At 44.1% G+C, this 14,204-nt stretch overlaps 1 long non-coding RNA gene across 3 annotated transcripts in view; it reads right to left on the bottom strand.

The window, feature by feature from the left end:
• Positions 1 to 14,204, bottom strand: part of LOC122159671 — a 40,938-nt gene that overhangs the window by 5,351 nt on the left and 21,383 nt on the right. Inside the window, exon 4 of one of the 3 annotated variants that reach the window (XR_006168580.1) lies at positions 11,304 to 11,463. The exons of the other annotated variants lie outside the window; for them this stretch is intronic. This is a non-coding gene — a long non-coding RNA (uncharacterized LOC122159671). The remainder of the gene's footprint in view (positions 1 to 11,303; positions 11,464 to 14,204) is intronic. 3 annotated transcript variants of the gene reach the window in all.

Below are 14,204 nucleotides of genomic sequence, written 5' to 3' on the forward strand. Positions count from 1 at the left end.
GGAAATTTTATTATAAATGTAGAACCTGAGACCTAAATTGCAATTTTCATTTAATAAAGTAAGACCTCCAGGGTATTTGCTGATTGGTTATACTTCAAAGCTGACTGACAAGTGTATGATTCCCCAGTACCTCTTGAAGTGAAGGCTTCCCACTTCATTTATGCATCAGAAAGCACAGCTGATGCTGCAACAGGTGCTGAAAAAACTTGTGAATTTTCTCTTCACTCTTCTTTTTATTTTACTTTTTTTTCTTCCTGGATGTGAGAACTGGGTGTGGAAATATGTGTTCTTCTTTAATTGATGTGGGTTTTTTCCTTCATCAGCTCAAATCTGTTCAAATGAGGAGAGAGCTTTTAAAGCAAATCTCCTCTTCATTTCACTTCTCACACACACTGGTTTGCAACACATCATGACTACCGAGTGCACAAACCAGATTTTCTTCCAATTAAACTAAACTGGGAGACGTGAGACATCCATACCGCATTGTTCCAGTCTCCACTGGCCACTGACAGGTCTGGACTGGAATCTTCTGAAGGAAAGTATCTTAATCCATGAATATCATGGAATGTGGATGCATAGATAGTCTGGCTTTGGACCTTGGAGCTCCAGTGCTCTACAAATCTATCCCTACTGGGCTGCATTACCAGATCATGCAGACACAGCTTTTTCTGCACAAATATTCTGCCTTTGTCTCCTTCTGCACAGGAACAGTTTGGATCTTACTCAAACAGTAAACATGAAAGATCATTCATAATTATTTATCTCTCAACTCTCAGGATACACATATGCTGACAGCCCAGTAAGCTCAGAAACGAAGTGAAGATATGAAGGTCATGCAGTTGGAAAAAAAACAGAAGTCAGAACTCATAAATGATATTTTCAGATATGAATTTAAGCTCTTTTAATGCTAATAAAATTGACATGAGCTTAGCCAGTCTGCTCCTAAATCTAGCCAACGCTTCAGTAACCTCTGCTGAGTTAAAAAACATACTTCTGCTCCTCCAGGTGTGAGGCAATTTCTGCAGATGAGCACTACTGTCTCTATGGAAAGACCACAGACAGACCTTAATGTTCCTAGCAGCTTTGACCTAAGTAAGAGTTTAACATACATTCCAGTGCGGAAACCACCATGGATATTCTCTGCAAACTCTTTCCTGGATGAGGCACCTTCCCTGAAAGGCAGCCTGAGAGTGCTGAACATTGTCATGCAGAACCTGCAATAAAGCTGAACTACAGTTATAACACAGCATAGTATTACTTTTGTATTTGTCACGAGATTAGACTCTTGTCAAGACATTTCTTGCCCCCATATTTTGTTCACTGTGGGTAGAACAAAGCAAAGACAAAAGTCGGCTCCCAGTGGTGGGCAAGGGACAGCACCAGTTGCCTCTCTCAAATAATTCTTACAAGTCTTTGTGTGATAATATGCCTCTGTATGTGTCTGTTTTGAATGCCATCTCAGTCATTTATTGCTTTTCTTCTTTTTTATTACAGGCTCCCTATTCCAACATGAAAAGGTTCCTCCTTCCCATTGCTGAGGCAGATGGACTGCTGGTTATTAAATATTCTTCCTAATGCAGCTGGGCAGCCCATGTGTGCTCTATATTGGTGGGCCAACAGGAATTTTTATTGCCTAATAAGCAGTCAATAAAGTGATGCTAAAAAAAGTTACTCCAGAAATTATTCCAATACATAAAACCAACATGAATGTCAATGATGCCATCGAGTCCAAACAAAGCAAGTGAGCAGCAGTGGCTTTGGACAGTGGATGCAGAGCATACATTGAGCAAGTCCTAACACGTATGAGAGAAATGCCTCCATTTTTCACCACAGAGACTCAGTCAAGGCTAATTTCTGAAACCATTTATCCGCCTTTAGCTTGAATGGGCTCCTCAATTCACATGTGTAGCACCTAGGGCAGTTGCTGACAGCAGAAAAGGAGAGCTGCGATCATGAAAATGTGCACATCATAGGGAAGGATAGAGAAGGGCTGGCAGCACTGGAGGTCTGGTCAGACCTCCTTCAGGTGAAAGTTGCACCCTCCAGCAAATTTGGGTCCCCACTCTCTCCTATCCTTTTCAAGAGACAGGGCAAAGGAAAAAGAGTGAGCTCAGAAGTCAGAGTTGGTTGGCCCTCATAGGAACGGGATGGAGAGAAGATGCCCCGAGGCCAGCCCATAATGCAGAACAACTAAGAAATACCCTGTGGTCTGAGTTATTCCCACCTCATTTTAATGTAACAAGAACATTTTAGTGTATCAGTATTTCGAATGAAAAGCAGAAGGAAAAATATAGTGGATCTTTGCATAGTACCAAGACAAATTTTTCTTCCATCATCTAAAGGTGTGTTTTTCTTTCCTGTGGAGTTTCAGGTGACAGCACAACCTGACCTGGGCCTGACACATGTTATGAGGTACGTCTCATTAAAATGCACACTGAGTATCATTAAACAACATCAAAGTTAATCAATATCTAATTAATTAGATAGGCAGCACCTGGGATTTTAGGCAAACTGTAGCTCCAGCTGAGCAGCGTGCCCCAAAGTCTCTGTGCACATCCATCAACTGGTGTTGGAAGAAAGAAAAGTTGCCCTGCTGAAAAACATTGCTCACCATGCCTGTGCCCTATAGCACTGGAAGACGAAGGCAGATGGATCACAAATGCCCTCTTACAACCATTATCAATTCTCAATAAAAGATGAACCAAGGAAAAATGAACAGTTTTTAGTGTACCAACACAAGTGTCCAGTGAGGCTACTCTCAAGGACTGAGAAAGAAGGAAATGCTCTTCCACAAAAATTAATCAGTGCATTTTTAGGAAAAGGGGGTCAAGGTTGACATGCAAGTAAGGAGCCACGTGAAGGCAGAACTAGCCAAGCTTTTAGGTGGGGAAGAAGTGATAAATGCACTTTATTAAGTTGCTGCTAAAACTGGAGCAGATGAGATAAGCCTTGAAGGAGATACTCATTTAAGATTGATGTGGAGTTAAGTGTGGAGAAAGAGCTTTCCCAGTTGTCATTCATAGATACTCCCCACTGTTTTCTAATAAGAATAATCTGTTAAAATCAGACTCTGTAGACAGCTTGACTTTGGCTGCTAGTGCCATTTCTCATCACTGTTCCATATAGCAAATGCTTTTGGAATAAGAGAGCTACTAAAGAAGAGAAAATTTCGATATGGATCCTTAAGTTACTGCTATTTATGCTGGCAAAGCACTTTATACAGCTTTAAAAACAAAATAATGTTTAAAAACAATACAAAAGATCAGGGAAGGTCCCCTTGTTTTAAAAAATTGCAAGAACTAGGCTAGAACCACTTAAGCTGATGAGAAATTTTCCTTCTTCATCCAGGTTTGCAGTGTCATACAGCTGCAGAGTGCCATAGCCCTGTGCTAGCGTGGGACTACGGAAGTGCTGGCGATAATGGAATGCTGCAAGTCCCCAGCATAAACCAATAACCAAGAACTGCAAAACACTATGGAACGCTCATACTGCCATGCATCCAAAATGCTCTCCTACACAAATGCTGCATTGTTGGTTATCAAAAGCAGGAGATTGCTTGGAGGAATTGCTTGGAGGAAAAAAAAATTAATTTCCCCATTTCATCATCTCCAAATTTTTTCACTATATTTCTTCAGCAAGCAAAAGCTCAGTCACACTGGATTCTCAAAATAGAACTGAAGTGAGTTTGCAAAACCTTTAAGAATTCACTGTGTCCATTTCTTGTGAGTGCCATAAACTGGCTCTTGTTATTTGGCCATTAAGTTTGGGAAATGGATGGCAGAATGTCTCTTCAGTAGAGATAACACTGTGCCTGGACAAGCCCCAGCTTCCCCACTGTGGCCAGGCCTGGAGGAGCAGGGCTTCCTGTTGGAGAGGAGAGCCTGCATGAGTTAGCCAGCCAAAATCCATTCCTGCAGTTTTCTAAGTGACTCGCAGTCTTATATCCTGTCACCAAGTGACCAGACCATGGACATTTGGGTATATGCATTGAAATACGCACATCCCCAGTTTGCAGCTCACAGTCTCTTCAAGACTCATTTCCTCTCAGCTTGTCGTGGACACAAGTTTCAACCAGCCCATGAGATGTTTGTAAGGTGCCTTGCCACAGTGTGAGGATGAAAAGGAGCTATATAAATGCAAATTGAATGTATTCATTTATTCTATACTGAAGGTTGTACTGAAGGCCAGGTAAATTACATCCACGGCATCTGCCTGTCTGGTCTTAATATCACCCACTTCAGCAACTGTAAGTTTCCATACAATTTGTTAAGCACAATTTTCTTTTGTTTGCCACTGCAGACCATTATTAATCAAATTAAACTTCTCAACACAGTTTCCACCTGACTGGGTCCACTAGTTGCTGAAGGCCAGAGCCTGGTTGTTTGCCACTGGTGTCACTGCCTGAGCTTGCCATGAGACAGCAGTGGGTGAGGGACATCTGTCCATCCAGCACAGTCTCACTTTGCCTGGCTCAATGCTCAGATACTTAAGTATCTGAAGGGGGACTGTAAAAAAGCAAGGGACAGATTATTTAGCAGGGTCAGTTGTGACAGAACAAGAGGAAGTAGTGGTCTCAAACCAAAAGAGGGGAAATGCAGACTGAACATAAGGAAGAAGTTTCTTATGATAAGGATAGCGATGCACTGGCACAGGTTGCCCAGAGAGGTGGTAGATGAGCCATCCTTGGAGACATTCAAGGACAGGCTGGACAGGGCTCTGAGCACCTGATGGTGTAGATGACCCCAGTCAATGTAGAAGAGTTGGACCGGACAGCCTTTAAAGGTCTCTTCCAACTCAAACGATTCTTTGATTTTCTGAGATCCTTACGACCCCAGGCTGAGTTCTGGCCCAGAGACATTCACCAGCAGCAAGAGAAAGCCCTTCACTACTTGCTGAGACACTACCTGGACCCCTCTCACTATTTCTTGTTCACCCCCACAAGTGTCTGCCTGTCACTGGCATTGCTGTCATTATTGTTCTCTGAGGGCTGGAAGAAAAGTGCATTTATATTTCCTGAAACGCTTCATATTCCTGTCACTGCCATTTCCCTGTGACCGCCTCTGACCTCTGCAGTCACTTTTTGCACCAACTCTATTGCAAACACTTTTTCTTCTTTACTGCTGTTTCCTATGCAATTTTGCCTTCATTTTTTCATCTCTATTTTTTACATTACTTTCCTGCTTTGCTCTTTTCTGCCCTCCCACACATATCCCCGTCTGCAGTGATGACCCATGGACCCTTTCATATATCGCTTCCTGCCCTCTAACATCCCCACCACAAGCCTTGTTGCAAGCTGAAATGCTGTTGGGTCCTGAATACAGGGAGATGAAGGTCAGCCACAAGTGAGGCTCAGTGCATGAAAGGAAGCTTTGCTTGTGTAACTTCAGAGAGCTCTGCTAATCTGCTGCTGGTGTATGGGCAGCTGGCCTCCTGCAGAGACAGCGTGCCTAGAGAAAAACAAAGCTTGTGGCTCCTCACATGGCTGCATTGGTGTTTTGCTCATGAGATGGGAGAAAGTAATTTCATTGAGGCACTCATGAGATCGGTTTTCCCAGTTCAAATTATGCAGGGAGACCTGAAGTCCTGGAGAAACAAAGGCTGGTTTCTGTCACTGTAATGTGTGTGCACTGGCTCCAGGCTTAGCCCTGAAATCTGTGGGATTGTTTGTGCTCATGTAGACCTTTGATCTTCTTCTGGGACTTGTGCATAGGTAGCTTCAGACTCATGAAACATATTGAGCAACTTCTTGGATTTGTCAATAGAGTCAGTAAAAGCCAGAACTTATGCTGCCAGAAAGAAACTCAGTGAACTCAGTGGGTTTGCACTGACTGGTGTTGGCATAGCTTAGAATCCACAAGAAGAACCCAGTTGATTTGATTCCTGAAACAGAGAGAAATAATCTCTGGAAAGGAGACAGAAATGCAACTGTTGCTAACTAGGATGTCCTTATCAGCATGGTCCTTGAGTCATCCATCCTTGTTTACTGCAGCAAGATTGATGTGGTTCAAAATGGCACTTTGTTTTCATTATCTTATTTTCCTTTTTAAATCTTCCTTTCTTCTCCCTAGCAGGTGTTGTTTAACTGGCAATGTGCTGGAAGAGGCTGGTATGAGGTTTGATGATATTTGTTGATTGTACAACTCACCAGAAGAAAACTGAGTAAAAACTGTTCAGTTGTAAGATACACTCCACAAATCAGTTGTGACGGTAACCACTCACCTATTCTGTTAGAGATTTCCTGTCCCTTTTAACAAAAACAATTCTTCTGCTGTCATTTCTCTGCAACTAGGGAAAACTAACTCAACAAGAACAACATTTTGGACAACTTTTCTTTCTCTCAGGCTCACATTACTAAGCCCGAATGCAGCCCTTGCTGTTGCCAGTTGAGTTCTGGCAGATGGCTTTCCCTTGGAAACAGACGTCCAGGACTAAACAGCTGCTGAGGAGAGAGCATGAATACTGAGACTGGGAATCAAGCACTGAATCTTTTGGAAGAAGTCACCCCTAAAGGCTGACTCGTTCTTTCTTGGAAGAGAGAGAGAGAGAAAGAAAACTTCATACTGGGGACGAGACACAGAGCGATTTCCCTACAAAGCCAGCCCAGTCCATGCTGCAGTTCATCCAGGCCTGCTAATGCTTCAATAGGGGCTTATCAGTCTGTTGTGCAACTGTTATCAGCTGCCCTTTCCAGTTACCCATTATGCAGCTAGAAGTTGTGAGAGCCCACCTGCTCAGCTACTGGATGCAGACTTTGTACAGCAGCATTTTGGACTATATGCTATAAAAAGAGCATGAGAACCAGTGTATGCACTGTTATCTGTGAGAACACTTCTTTGTTTTCTGGCTCAAAGCATGCTTCCTGAGGTATTTCTTGTGAGAAGACTCTAACTGATTTATTGAGGAGGCAAGTGATGGGTGCTACTGTGTGACAATCAATATCACTTTGTGGACATTCCTTCAAAAAAAGCACCTTCCTTCAGAGCTGTTTGCCTCTGAAAGAGAGTGCTCAGGAATGTTTACTGGTGGAAGATCTGGCCTGTGACTAAATAGTTCCAGCTTGGTATGGGAAAACTGGGGAATGATACCATCTTGTCCTGTGAAAAACAGGATGCAGGTGATCATCCCTGCTCCCTCTTACCTGCTGGCAAGGCCGAGAAGATGGGAACAAAGGAGTTTCTGCTGAGACCTCAGAACCAGGAGCTGCCACTCCAAGGAGAGCTGACTCAACCACTTTGGATTTGAGCTGTCACTCCAAAGAGCTGACTTGACCTTACTTATAAGTCGACTTATTTATAAGTTGGTACTAACATTGAAAAATCGTCGTCGTCAATGGAACAACAACGCCTGACGACCCACCGCTACTAAAGATCAGTGACTGAACTACGAACCACGCTGGATCCATGGTGATGACTATTTTCCTCTTGCTTCCTACAAAGGCTCCTTGCTTCTATTTCCTATCTCTTTTATCGCCCTTCTCCCCTTCCCCATCTTCCTGATTAAGATTTGTAATAAACTGGTTGGACCAACATTTGAACCGTTGTTTCTTAATCTCATATGGGGTATATATATATCAAAAAACCTCTCCCTCCTATAAATTGGACGAGACATCATGTCAAGGCAGACTACTGAAAGAGCACTGGGGATCTGGAAACAATTATAGATTTTCACATTCTGGGTAATCTAGATAGATTTTGGAAGACACTGCACAGTGAGACCTCTAAACCACAGAGCACATCAGCAGTAAAATCTGGCAATGTATAGTGTTTTTCCAACACACCTGTGGCAAACACGTGCTGCATCTATGCCTGTCCACATTAAACCTCGACAAATCCTTCAGTGCCCGTGCTGCAGTGCTCCCAGCCCTCCCTTCCCATAGGTGGATCTGGACCTGTAACCACGTTTCTTTCCAGCAGTGGCTTATACTTTCCAGGAAAATGAACACAAGAGGGATCGGCACTTCCCAACTCTGAAATGGGGGGAGAGCAGATAATATGGTGAATGAGGCACTCACCTCCTTACACTGTTTTGTTTCATTCAGAGTACATTTTAAACATACTGACTCAAACACAAATACTGTGTGTTTAATACCACATAGAGCCTCTCTGGGTAGTCAGCGAAGGAAAACTGTCAGCTTTCTTCAGAGTAGAGCTGTGGGGCTGAGAAGAAGCCAAAATGCCACAGCTGAGGGATGGACAGGCAGTGGGTAAACAGCTGGTTCTGGGCTGCCATCAGCAGCCTGATGCACATAGAGTACAGATAGCAAATGAGAATCATAGAATAGCTTGAATTGGAAGTGATGTTAAAGATCATTGAGCTCAAACTCTTTGTAGTGGGAAGGGCTGCTGCTCACAGATCAGGCTGCCTGGGGGCCCCATTCAACCTGGCCTTGAGTGCCTCCAGGAATGGGGCACCACAGCTTCTCTGTTCATATGTTTGACAATGCTTATTTCTTGTGCTTAAGGTTTGCAGGTGCTGCTCACCTCTCACACATCTACTCTGCCCCTCTGAGCCATGCTCCTTATCCTCTGTATGTGGGATGCTCAACAGCAGCTTCAGTTTCCAGAATCTAGGCAAGTCTCTGTCTCAAGGAATACACTATGGTTAGTCCGTTTCTCTTTCTGCCCATGAGCAGTGGGCATATTCTGGCAGTCTATTAAAAATAACCATTTGGGACTCCACAGAACAAAGCCAGGGACAGTCACAGGTAGCAGCTGGTCTGAATGACTGGAACTAAGGTATCAGAAGAAACACTACCTTCATCTGAAAAGGCTCAATCAAATCAATTAATGGAAATCAATTTAGGGAGATAATTATAACAAGTAGCAGGAAAGCAATGGGAACAACATACCTGGGTCTAATCAGGGGCTCTGAAATACTTTTCATGGCTGAGTCTTCCCAGCAAATCTATCTATGGTGAGGTCTGTGTGCCAAAGTGAAAGAGAAAAGGATTTCTTGCACTACTTTTGTTTCAACTTTGAAAAGTTGTTCTGAGTCTTAGCCTCTGGGGAATTACGCCAATTATGCTGCAATCTGTCAAGCCTGTTAAGCATCTCCTCCTTTCAACAAAAGCCCTTTTCTGAGTGGCATCGGCTGAGTGAGGGAAGACTAACCAGGCAGAAGCAACAGCAAATCGTCCCTAACTGAGTAATGGCTGCCCTCCATGTTCTGCTGCACTTCCAATGGGAGGTGACGATCTTTTCAGAAGCAAATGCAGCTAAAACTAGAGAAGACTGATTAAAGCTTTTGCAATCAGATGTAGCAACACCTCTGAAGATTTTTTTTTCCTGGTTAAATAAAAGATGCTGTAGTATAAGTGTGAAATTCTCTGCATTATTTTTCTTGGAAAAGAAAACCAGCCATGGCTGACTTTCCTAGTGTGATGTTCCTTAAGAAGAGAACACCTCTCCAATCAGCTAACATTCTCCCTAGCACTTTCAAACACAAAAAGATCCTGCTGATGAAAATAACTGCTGCTTGCTTGCATCAATGCATAAAAAGCATACCTGCAGAGCTGCCCTGGAAGGCAGAAAGGCCATTGCTCCCTGAATATCCCAGTCCTTTTGTTTCACTTACTGCCCCTTACAGAACTCCACACCGAGCTGAGGCCTGAATCTTGTAACTGTGCTGTTCAGACCTGCACAGGGTCTTCAGGTATTGATTTGCAGGTTACTTGAGGCTGAGATCTGCCTTTCCACCAGTAAATGTGCCAACATGAGCTCGGCTGGATTCCTTGCTCAGCTGCATGCTTTGGGACGTGTTTTGTCTCGAAGTACAAGAAAGCTTTATGTACCTGTTATTTTTCCCAACATGAAGAATCGACGAGTCATCTTTTAATCTCCTATCTTTGTTAAAATAAACTTGACTGCATGACTCAGCAGAAGTGCTCAAACACTGCTGTGGATGTTTTCTGCCCCTCTCCATCGTCTTCATATATGTTCTCAGGCTCAGACCAACAGAATGCCAGGTGATGCACAAAAGACAGTCTGTCATCATCTCCCACCCTCCTATTCATACTTCCTAGTCCTTCTTCTCTACACCTTAGCAATGTCCATCAGCAAAGATTTTGTCTTACAAATGCTCATTCAGGCGCTGGTATTGTGTAGGCCCAAGGAGCTCTCTAGGGGTGAGGTAATTCTCCACTCTGCATCTGCTGCCCATAGCCAAGGAACTGGCCTCTCTTGGGTACATTTTGCTTCCCACCACAACTGGATTATCCTGCATGGCTGCCCTGCCTTCCCTGTCATTTCCCCATTACAAATTGTTATGCCATCACATTCTGTCAGTAAAGAAATTACGCTCCATTTCAGACCACTGATAGGAGCACAGAGTGCTTTTGGCCCCATTCCAATACTTTCAACCCCCCACTCACCCCCCCCGGGGGAAAAAAAAAAAAAAAAAAAAAAGAAATAAAAAAACCAAAAACAGTTGGATGACAATTCCCCACTGACAGGTAGTTTTTCAGCTGTCAGCGAGGAAGTTTGTGAGCCACTAAACGGGTGTCTCAGTGATACTGCAAACTGCTCATTTCTTCGTGCGGCTCATTGCTATTTCTATAGGATCTCAGGAAATCAATAAAGCGGGGTCATCTCAGCAGGAGCAGAAATTAGAATTGAGGTTTTGAGATAGGTGGTGAAAGGAGTGGGGCAGGGACTGTAAACCAATTTCTAGCTTAGCATGGAGACATCTGCTTGTTCCCAGCCACTGCTTCCTGCCCTTGTATTTCTTTCTTCCCCAGTCCAGTCTCTTCCCACCATCTCTCTGACCACCCAAAAAGCCATTTCCCCTGTAGCCTGGCAACTTGCCTCTTCCTCCTGATAGCCCAGATCTAAAAGAAACTCCCTTTGCTCCCCATCTTGAGACCTGCTGCATTTGGCAGTCACCACATCAAACCCACAGACTGTGAAATGGCATTTGAGAGAGCTACCCACAAGTCTAAAGGTGAAAGAACACTTAATGCAAGTCTTTCTGATCAATCCGTGCTTATTATTACCTATCATGCACGTCCATATGGACAGTCATTGAAGAACTCAGTCAACACACCTCTTGACATATCAAACTCACAAAGCATATCAGACTCAGACCTCATCTACCTCCTGGATTAGCTCAATTCTTTCATTATTACCTCATTTTCTTGCCTGCTCTATTGATGAAAGTATGTCAATTTGTCCAATTCTCCAGCCAGTAGCTTTGAGTTTCTCTACTGCAAATGTCTCTGACTCCCATACCATCTTCATCCCTGTGCACAAAATGCTCTCGTGAGCAAGGTGGTGCTTCTCGGAGCTGTGTAGTGCACATGGGCTTACCTGTGCTGATGTGTCCCACTGGTTTGCTCTTTTGCCATTTCCCTTCTCATTCATTTGCCCCAGCTGCCTGCCACAGCTTGTTTTTTCACTTCTACATCCTCTGGAGCTGCCGTGCTTGCTGAGCAGGTACACTGCTGGTGATCCAGCCTGGCTGCCTGCTCTGGGTAAAACCATAACGCAAAGCTTATACAACAAGAACATTATTTCAGAGCACACTGTTGCCCATCACACTTCTTCCTTAATTTCCCTTAATGAAGGAGTTCATATTTCAACAGTGACCATTTGCTGAAGGACGGAAACTTTACCATCACATTAATGAATCTTAAAATAATGGCATAATTCAAACAACATCCACTCAGCCTGCTAGCAGATCAAGGGCTTTGTTCTGAATTGAGTTCAAATTCCTCACAGTGCCAATGCAATGAAAAGCACTCAGTCAGTTTATTAACATGAAAAGAATCATTCCTACTTCAGTATATCTTATTATCCCAGGAAGGAAATTCAGACAGTCTGCTCTATTATGTTTGATGGCTGATATTAAACTCATCAGACCCAGATGTAAACTCAGACACATTTAGCAGTGCTCCACTATTGCAGAGGCCTCAGATTGTGCGATCCCTTCTTCACATTTGATTTGCTAGGTAGGAAGAGGAGTATGGCCTCCCCTCCAGTGCTCCCCAGTGCCCTGTTCTGGATAAAGTTGCAGGACTGATGGGATGTGCCCCAGCAATTCTGGCTGTGCGAAACCTCAGCCCAGCCCTGCCAGTCCTATCTGACTCTGCAAAGGCTGGCATGTTTAAAGTGCTATTAGTGCTTACACCAATAGTGGTGATTGAGGAGAAACCAAGCTCTGGATAGCCAGAGGCAACAGCACTGCTTATGCAAGGAAGGAAAAGCAGGAAGTCACGACTCCAAGCAAGAGAGCTCTTTCAGAGAATAAATGCCTAAAGCTCACATCACCACCAAATGAGTTTCTGTCCTTCTTCCACAAAAGATATCAAAATTAGTGGGTGTTAATGGGCATTTAAAGGCCAATGGACAATGGCACATGGTGTTTGAGAGTATGGTGCACTTCTTTCAGGGCTCTGTCACTCATCAGTTATAGCCCCATCCCTACTGGGAACATACATCTACACTGCAGGACTGCTGTACTCGTTCCTGAAAAAGAAGCCAGGACATAGCAAATCTGCTGCTGACACACAGAGCATAATTGGAAATCTTCAGCCTAGCTGCTTGCTCATTAATAAAAACAGATTCATAATGTACCTGGCTCCTTCTGCCTGCTCCTGGGCTATAATTAGCTACTTGTGCGTAGGTGGCAGTAAATTGCTTCCAGTCTTCAGTGACAGTAACTCATAGCTGTGAGAAGGATGTGACAAAGGCATAAGGAATAGGGATAAATGGTTACAAAGATACAGAAAGCAATAGCCCTTTGTACCTCAGCCCCAACTCTATCATATGGACGAGACTACCTTGTTGGAATTATGGACAGATCATAGAATCATTAAGGTTGGAAAAGACCTCTAAGATCATCTAGTCCAACCTTTACCTACCACCAGCATTGCCCACAGACCACATCCCTCAGTGCAAAATCCACACAGTTCTTGATCACCTCCGGGGATGGCGACTTCACAACATCCCGCACAGCAGTCCAGCAGTGCAGACTCCTTCTATACATGTAGCAGCAGCACTGAAGTTTTACCTGTTGTGTGTGGCATTGCCCATGTGACATCCCACATTCCTGTTCCCACAGATCCAGGAAGAAGCCCAGAGTGGAACAGGAGAACCCACAGCTTGTGCCCAGGCATGGGGCAGCCAGGTTAGATACAGCTGTGGGTCCTGGGCAAGGCTTCAACCTCTCCCACGTCGTTCTGTCACTGCTGAGTTACAGCACAAAGAGCAGTGTGAGAAGGCTCTCTGGAGGTCACTGCTATTGGATTAAATGCCTGAAGTAAACCCAGCTCAGCACGGATTGCTTTCTGAACTATGAATAGAGCACACTGAACTACATCTAGAAAAGAGCTGATGCTGAGGGGAAGCAGATTTATGGGGAAAGTGCCATTCCAAGGGTGCTGCTTACTTCATGCAGATCGTGGCTAAGGATTAAAGCTCCTCTCCCTGGAAAGGTCCTTTAGTTTTAAGTTACTTTTACACACCTCTATTTCAGAGGTTATTTCTGGAGCTGAAGGTAGATGGAGCACCCATGGGTGGCTCAAATGTGCACTGTTCCTGGAGTTCCCACAGCTAGAAATGGATTCCCATTTTGGCCTGAAATTCTCTTAGTGATCCTTACCAGGCTCTGCTACCATACACCAGAGACATGATCTACACAAGGAGGTCTGGGGCTCTCAGGGAATATTCTCTTCTTGCTCTTGCACTGCTTTAATTGCATTGGTGCTTTACCACGGAGAAATATAAATTTTTGTGGATTTGAGAGCACCATCCATTATAATTAATGGGAATCATTAGAATCATAGAATCACCAATGTTGGAAAAGACCTCCAAGATTATCCAGACCAACAGTCTACCCACCACCAATATTTCCCCTCCAAACCATGTCCCCCAGTACAACATCAAAATGCTTCCCTTGAACACCTCTAGGGATGGTGACTCAACCACTTCCCTGGGGAGCCCATTCCAGTGCCTGACCATTCTTCTGGGGAATAAATTTGCCCTAACACCCAACCTGAATCTCTCCTGGCACAACTTGAGGCTATTATTGTATCACCTCAGGAATCACAAATCCTTGAGTTTATTGCCGAAAGAGAGAGAGGAAGAGAGAGAGAGAGAGAGGAAGGAAGGGAGGGAGGAAGGAAGGAAGGGAGGAAGGAAGGGAGGAAGGAAGGGAGGAAGGGAGGAAGGAAGGGAGAAAGGGAGAGAGGGAGGGAGGGAGGGAGGGAG

This window comes from Centrocercus urophasianus, unplaced genomic scaffold (genome assembly GCF_019232065.1).
Source record: "Centrocercus urophasianus isolate 14NV4802_14NV808 unplaced genomic scaffold, USGS_Curo_1.0 seq_16, whole genome shotgun sequence".
In the NCBI taxonomy this organism is placed as follows: Eukaryota; Metazoa; Chordata; class Aves; order Galliformes; family Phasianidae; genus Centrocercus; species Centrocercus urophasianus.